The 8432-nt window shown below is 36.6% G+C and overlaps 1 pseudogene; it reads left to right on the top strand.

The window, feature by feature from the left end:
• The first annotated feature begins 1754 nt into the window (after window positions 1–1754).
• LOC109254945 (olfactory receptor 49-like) lies at window positions 1755–2809 on the top strand (annotated as a pseudogene).
• The last annotated feature ends 5623 nt before the right edge of the window (window positions 2810–8432 follow it).

The following is an 8432-nucleotide window of genomic DNA, read 5'->3' on the forward strand; positions in this document are numbered from 1 at the left end:
CTACCGCCCAGCTGACCTCTTTGATTCTTTTCATCATTCTCACTATCCTGACCCAGGTCCAGCTCATGAGTCCCAGAATCTCTAAAGCTTTTGTTTACCATTTTCATGGACAGCCACTGGTTTCCCCTTTGTCTCTCCTGAAACGTTCTGCTCAACTCTTAATACAAATGGGCTGACTGTGCTGGTTCCTCTTATAAGTTTGAACTTATTATTTCATAAGCAAACATTACAATAATTAAAAGAGGAAAGAAAAAATCACCCACGATCCTCCCATCCTGATTGGCAATCATGTTCCTTTTCCCAGGTTCTCATCCAGTCCTTCTCCATGAAAATACATATGTCACATAGCTATAATGTCGTATGTTATCACTTTTCTGATGCAATCTGATCACATTGGGTCCTGCTCCTGTCTTGGATGGAGTCACCTCCTCCCTACAGAGGCTCGCCTCAACCTGTCATTTCTATGAAGAACAACCAATGACAAGCTTGTGTAGTTCTGTATCCAGATCTCTAAGGACAATATGAAGTAATGTAAAACAGAGAAGTGACAATCACTTAAAACAAAGATATATACTCTCCAAATTTGAAATTGACTGATGAACAATCTTGAATATCACTGTTAATTGTTATGATTCTTTGTTATCATTATTAGGATATTATCCCAAAAAATTAAGCGTGATGCCTCATCTGCGAATATATGCTCTCTCCCACACTATGTATCAGTTTCATAGCACATGCATCCCTTGAAAAGTATCAGCCAAATAATAGCTTAACAAAATGTTTATAATAACGTGACACTAATATGTCAGAAGGAAAGAGGTACAAAATACATAATCTATGAGCATGGTATGTAAAGCAATAAACACTGTTATTAAACACTAAGAATGGAAAAAATACAATAGAAGTAAATCAAAATCTGAATTAAAATGTCTCTATGGGGCTACATGTGAAATTTTTGCTCCGTTTCCTATGGATTTTCTATGGTTCCTAAGCTTTCCATAATGAGCTGATAATATCTTTGTATTTTTTAAACAGTTTGTTTCAGTACATATTGCCCAAGTCACGGTATCCTTTCTCCAATTTACTCTGATTTCCTCTTATTATCGTCCCACTAGAGTTTCAGTCACAAAGGAGGAAATGAACATACCTAACATTATGTGAGTGCTTGCTCTGTGGCTAGCCTTGTGCTAAGTATTGGAAATGCATTATTTATTTAAGTTGTGGGAGAACTTTTTACAAATGTGCTCTTACTGTTCCCACCAAGGAAACAGTTTTGGTTAGGTAGATAACGGTCCCAGACTTGTTGGTGAATGATGGAGCTCAGGTGCAACCACCATCTCTAACTTAAATGCCTTCTGTAACAAGCTATAGGGTAAGTATCCCACCAATGCTTTCTATCAAGGTCTGTGATACATCGGGTACAGGATTTGCAGTGGCATAAATCTTAATACACTTGAGAGACCCCCTGTAGCGGTGGGATGAATATGAGAAAAGAATGAAAGGAGTTTAATACGGAGTTTCCCAATAGAAACAGAGAAATGGGAAAACTCTTCCCAAGGACTCCCCCAAAATTGATTTACGTTAGGTCAAAGTATGTGTGACTTGATGCTAACTCCATGAGATCTGGACAACCAGCCTGAGGAGGGAGACAAAGGGACTCAGAGATCAAAGAATTAAAGGACTCCTTCAGCTCTGAATCCCTCTTTCCTTTCAGTTCCAAGTGTCCTTGGGTCACCAGAACATCCCTCCTCCTGATGCTGCACACCTCTGATTGGCCACCCTCAAGCAGAGTTCAGAGGAGCCATGAGGAACCACACCACTGTCACCGAGTTTGTCCTGCTGGGACTCTCAGATGCCTGTGAGTTGCAGATGATCATCTTCCTGGGGCTGCTCCTGACCTACCTCCTCACTCTGCTGGGGAATCTTCTCATCGTGGGCATCACCCTCGTGGACAGGCGCCTCCACACCCCCATGTACTACTTCCTCCGCAACTTTGCTGTCCTGGAGATCTGGTTCACCTCGGTCATCTTCCCCAAGATGCTGACCAACATCCTGACTGGATACAAGACCATCTCTCTCCCAGGCTGTTTCCTACAAAGTTTCCTCTATTTCTCCCTGGGCACCACAGAGTTCTTCCTACTGGCAGTGATGTCCTTTGACAGGTATGTGGCCATATGTAACCCCTTGCGTTATGCAACCATCATGAGCAGAAGGGTCTGTATAGAGCTGGTTCTTTGTTCATGGATGGCAGGATTCCTTCTCATTGTCTTTCCAAGTTCCATCACTTTTCAGCAGCCATTTTGTGGCCCCAATGTCATTAACCATTTCTTTTGTGACAACTTTCCACTCCTGGAACTCATATGTGCAGACACGAGTCTGATAGAGCTTCTGGGTTTTATTGCGGCCAACCTCAGTTTGCTGGGCACTCTGTCTGTGACGGCCACCTGCTACGGCCACATCCTCCACACCATCCTGCACATCCCCTCGGCCAAGGAGAGGCAGAAAGCCTTCTCAACCTGCTCCTCCCACATCATTGTTGTGTCTCTCTTCTATGGCAGCTGCATCTTCATGTACATCCGGTCAGGCAAGGGAAATGAGGGGGAGGACAGGAACAAGGTGGTGGCCTTGCTCAACACCGTGGTGACCCCGATGCTCAATCCCTTCATCTACACCCTCAGGAATAAACAAGTGAAGCAGGTGTTTAGCAAGCAATTAAGCAAGCTCCTCTCATAAAGATAAGCTGGGCCTGAATGGGGAAAATTTGTTCCTTGCCTGAACCTCTACAAATGCAGTTCTGTCATGATCTCCATGAACTGTCTCCTTCCTGACAATTTTTAACATGTGCTTTAATCTACAGTGGTTTCTTACATATATTATTGAGTCATGCAATCTTCTCAGAGGGTATTGAAAACTCAGTATACCACTACTATGCTGGTAGGTGTTCATGCTTCTGATGCCATGCTGTATCCGAGTTTGTTAATCTTGCCTCATTTTTACATTATAACGAAGGATTGAATACCTTCTTCACTAGAATTTTCACAATTGATAAAGATCCTCAACAAGAATATATTAATAATAAACTTCAGAAGTAAGACATATATGGAAATATTAATGAGGTGGAATATCCAAGAAATATTAAGCTAAAGAAATTATCAGGTATTAAAACAGTAAGTCAAGAACTGAGAAATAGAACAATGGAGCTGGATAGATAATCTGGAAAGATAATGCAGTATACATAAGGATCTAGTAGATGATTAAGTACATTTTCTAGTCAGTAGAGAAAAGAAGTTCAAATCAATAAATGATGCCAAGATTATTGGCTATCCAGGTAGAAAAGTTCCTTTCAGAGAGATTAGGACTAGGACTAACTTGGTGGTTTATCTGGGGGCAAGGGAGAAGTTAAAGCAGAAGAACAATTTAAAAATGATATACACCTGTGGTGCCTGGGTGGCTCAGTTAAGTGGTTAAGCATCTGACTTTGGCTCAAGTCATGTGAGTTTGAGCCCCAGATAGGGTTCTCTTCTGTTAACGTGGAGCCTGCTTCCAATCGTCTGTCTCCTTCTGTCTGTCCTTCCTCTGCTCACATGTGGGCTCTCTCTCTCAAAAATAAATAAATATTTAAAAAAATTTTCAAGGTGATACACGTTTTAAGCACTTAGTTGAAATTAAAACTATAAACAAATATGTATTCACTAATCTGTAAATATCCTTTTTTATGAGAATGAGTGTGGTGATTGTTGTAATCTCTTTTGTTTAAACCACGTTCATTGGGTATCCTCTAATTTTCAGGATTTGTTTCAGTAATACAAAAATTTCATAGGTGCTTGGGAAACTGAGAGCAGAATTGTAGAGTTTTTGCTTTTTGTTTGTTTGCCAACCTTCACGGTTCTTGCCCACACCTCAGTCAACCAAATTTTTTCATTATCTGGCTTTATGGAATCTGTTGAAAGGAATCAACTTGGTTTTCATAGATAACTTTGTTTCTATGCTCATGTTTCATTGTTTTATCTTTATTTAGCTAAAATATGTAATTATAATAACAAGTCCAATTATCAAATTGAGGTTTGTGAACAAACAGCTGATTCTTAGTACAAGCCAACTGGTGGGAACAAAAATAGGCATGGGTACTATGGAAGTCTACTAGCTGCACAGCCAGTAACTACAAGGCATGCTGTGGACATCAATCATTTTGAGAGGCAGTATAGCACAGAGATTGGAAGCCTACCAAAAGATACTGGAAGTCAACCACCTAGGTTCAGATGTCAGATATCTATTAGCCATTGATGTTTCAGTAAACAATACTTCTTTGTATCTCAGTAATATATATAGATAATAATAATAGTATCTATCTCCTAGAACCCTTATAAACACTAATGCATTAAAATATGTTAGAATGCTTAGCACAGGGCTTAGTATGGAAAAAGCACCATGTTAAGTACCAGGTATTATGTTTTACTGAAGGAATGTGTTGAATAAATGAAGGTATAAGAGATCATCTAGTATCTTGAAGAAAAAGTTAAGTTAGATCCTCACCTTATATCTTAAACTGCAACAGATTCAAAATGAATTAAATAAGTATAAACCTTGAAAACATTAAAAAAAGAAAAATTAGGTAAAAATTGTCTCATTAAAGATGTATAGGGGGCTTCTGGGTGGCTCAGTCAGTTAAGCATCCAACTCTTGATCTCAGCTCAGGTCTTGATCTCATAGTCGTGAGTTCAAGCCCTATACTGGTCTCCACTCTGGGCATGAAGCTTACTTCAAAAAAAAAAAAAAAAGATATTTAGGGAGTTTTTTTCCTGAAAGAAACATAAAGATAAATTTATGAATTTGGTTATATAAAATTTTAGAATTCTTCAGAATAAAAAACCATAAATTATGACATGGTCATATGTACTTTCTACCTGCCTGGCATCCATTCCTCATTCATAAAGTTAAAGGACCCTGACTTTTTTCAGGAAAGGCCCTTCCCATTCTCAGCCCATGTAGCCAAGATGATGCTGACTTCATCCCCAACCAATCAGAGTATGGCCATGGTTATCAGCTCAGGGATGGCTACATCACTAAAATCGGGCCAGTGAGACCAAATGAGTCTCAATTCAGAGATATTTAGGGGAACTGGTGGAAAAGAAACTATGTTGGACTTGAAGCAAGGAGAATATAGGAAAAAGAGAAGACACAAATTATCAATAAGAAAATAACAAGAGAGTAGACCCCTCTTTGGATTCTACAGGCATTAAATGGTAATAAAGGAACATTATGAAAAACTCTATGCCAACTTATACAACAACTTAAATAAAATGACACAAAATGGCACAAACTACCAAAGCTCAATCAATATAAAATATAACTTATCTGTTATATTTATTTATATATAAATATTTATTTATTTATATTTATATATAAATAAATATAACAGATTATATTATTTTATTATATATATTTATTTTATATATTTATTTTATTTATATATTTATTTATATATAATATATATATTATAAATATATATATTTATTTATATATTTATATTTATTTATATATAAATATTTATTTATTTATATTTATATATAAATAAATATAACAGATTATATTATTTTATTATATATATTTATTTTATATATTTATTTTATTATATATATTTATTTTATATATTATTATATATATTTATATATTATTATATATATTTATATATTATTATATATAATATATATTTATTTTATATATTAAATGTATATATTATATATATTTATATATATTTATATTATATTTATTATATTATATTATATTATTTATAGATTTATCAATATAAAATAGATAACTTAATAGTCCTATATCTTTTAAAGAAATTGCATTTGAAATTTAAACCTCCTCCCCCCCAAAAAAAAAACAAAGGAAAGTTCAGGCCCAGAGGGCTTCACTGGTTAAGTCTACTAATTATAATACCAATGCTTCACAAACTTTTGCAGAAAACAGAAGAGGAATAAACACTACCCAAATTAACTTATGAAGTCAGCTTTACCTTCATTTGGCATCAAACTGATTTTGGGGGGCGCCTGGGTGGCTCAGACAGTTGAGCATCTGACTCTTGATTTTGGCTCAGATCATGATCCCAGGGTCATGGGTTCCAGCCCTGTGTCTGGCTCTGTGCTGAGCATGGAGCCTGCTTAGGATTTTCTCTCTCTCTTACTCTGCCCCTCTCCTCCACTAATGCTCTCTTTCTCTGTCTAAAATAACAAAACAACAACAACAAAAAACAATTTGGTTTGATACCAAAATCAGACAAAGATGTTTAAGAAAAGAAAATTACAAATATCCCTCAGGAATATAAATGAAAAAACCTTTAACAAAACTTTGGCAGATTATTTCCAATAATATATCAAAAAGACAATACACAATACATCTTTATCCAAATGAAGGTTATCCTGCAAATATAAGATTGGCTCAACATCCAAAAATCAGTCGTATAATTTACAATATTAACACAATAAAAGGGGAAAAACCACATAATCATCTCATTATATACAGAAAAAACATTTTTCTTTTTTTTTTTTTTTTTTAAATTTTTTTTTTTATTTATTTTTGGGACAGAGAGAGACAGAGCATGAACGGGGGAGGGACAGAGAAAGAGGGAGACACAGAATCGGAAACAGGCTCCAGGCTCTGAGCCATCAGCCCAGAGCCCGACGCGGGGCTCGAACTCACGGACCGTGAGATCGTGACCTGGCTGAAGTCGGACGCTCAACCGACTGCGCCACCCAGGCGCCCCCAGAAAAAACATTTGACAAAATTCAACACTCAGGCATGATTTTTTGTAAGACTCCTAGCAAACTAGAAGAGAATTTCCTCAATCTGATAAAGGGTATTTATGAAAAACCTACAGTAAACATCATACTAAATGGTGAAAGACTAAATACTTTCTTCCTAAGATTAAGAACAAGGCTTTTACAACTTTTATTCAACACTATACTGGAGTATCCTAGTCAATGCAATTAGTTAAGAAGAAGAAATAAAAGGCATGCATATTTTTTATCATTTAAGGATGCTGAATTTTGTCAAATGCTTTTTTTTCCTCCATCTGTTGAGATGATCAAACAATTTTTATACTATAGTTGGTTAATGTGGTATATCACATTTATGGATTTGCAGATGTTGAACCATTTTGGACCCCTGGAATAAATCCCATTTGAGCACAGTGTCTGATCCTTTTAATGTACTGTTAAATTTGGTTTGCTAACTTTTTAAGCTTACTTATCTATTTTTTGAGAGAGAGAGAGAGTGAGACAGGGGCAGAGAGAGAGAGGGAGACAGAGAATCCCAAGCAAGCTCCACACCATCAGCACAGAGTCTGATGCAGGGCTCAAACCCACGAACCGTGAAATCATGACCTGAGCTGAAGTTGGACACTTAACCAGATGAGCCACCCAGGCACCCCGGTTTGCTAACTTTTTTTGAGGATTTTTGCAAATATGTTCATCAGACATAGTGGCCTGTAATTTTTTTTTTTTTTTCTTGTAGTGGCTTTGATATCAGGATCATACTGGCTTTGTAAAATAAGTTTGGTAGTGTTTCCTTTTTCACTTTTTTGGAAGAGTCTGAAAAGGACTGCTATTAATTCTTCTTTAAAAGTTTGGTAGAATTCACCAGAATTCATCTGGTACTAGATTTTTTTGGCTGGGAGGTTTTTGATTGCTGATTTAATCTCCTTCCTGGTAATTGGTCTGTTCAGCTGCGTATAGAGAAAATGTACCTCCACATAATGAAGGTCATTTATGACAAGGTCACAGCTAACATCATAGCCAATAGTGAAAATCTGAAACTTTTTCCTCTAAGATCAGAATCAGGACAATAATGCCCACTCTCACCACTTTTATTCAACATAGTTGAAAGCTCTACTCACAGCAATCAGACAAGAAAAAGAAACAAAAGACATCCGAATTGGTAAAGAAGAAATAAAACTGTCACTATTTGCAGATAACATGATATTAAATACAGAAAGCCCTAAAGACTCCAACAAAAAAACTATTAGAACTAATAAATGAATTCAGTAAAGTTGAATGACACAAAATCAACATATAGAAATCTGTTTTATTTTTATACACTAATAATGAAATCTCAGAAAGAGAAATTAAGAAAACAATCCCACTTACAGTTGCATCAAAAAAAAGTAAGGTACCAGGGTGCCTGGGTGGCTTAGTTGGTTAAGCATCCAACTCTTGATTTTGGCACAGGCCATGATCTCAGTTTGTGGATTGAGCCCCATGTCAGGTTCCTCGCTGACAGTATGGAGCCTGCTTGGGATTCTCTCTCTCCCTCTCTCTCTGCCCCTCCCCTCCTCTCCTTCTCTCAAAATAAATAAATAAACATTAAAAAAAAAAAATGAAGTACCTAGGGGTGAATGTAACCAAGGAAGAGAAAGACTTATACTCTGAAAA

The sequence above is a fragment of the Panthera pardus genome, unplaced genomic scaffold (assembly GCF_024362965.1).
Source record: "Panthera pardus isolate Hobbes unplaced genomic scaffold, ASM2436296v1 HiC_scaffold_24, whole genome shotgun sequence".
NCBI lineage: Eukaryota > Metazoa > Chordata > Mammalia > Carnivora > Felidae > Panthera > Panthera pardus.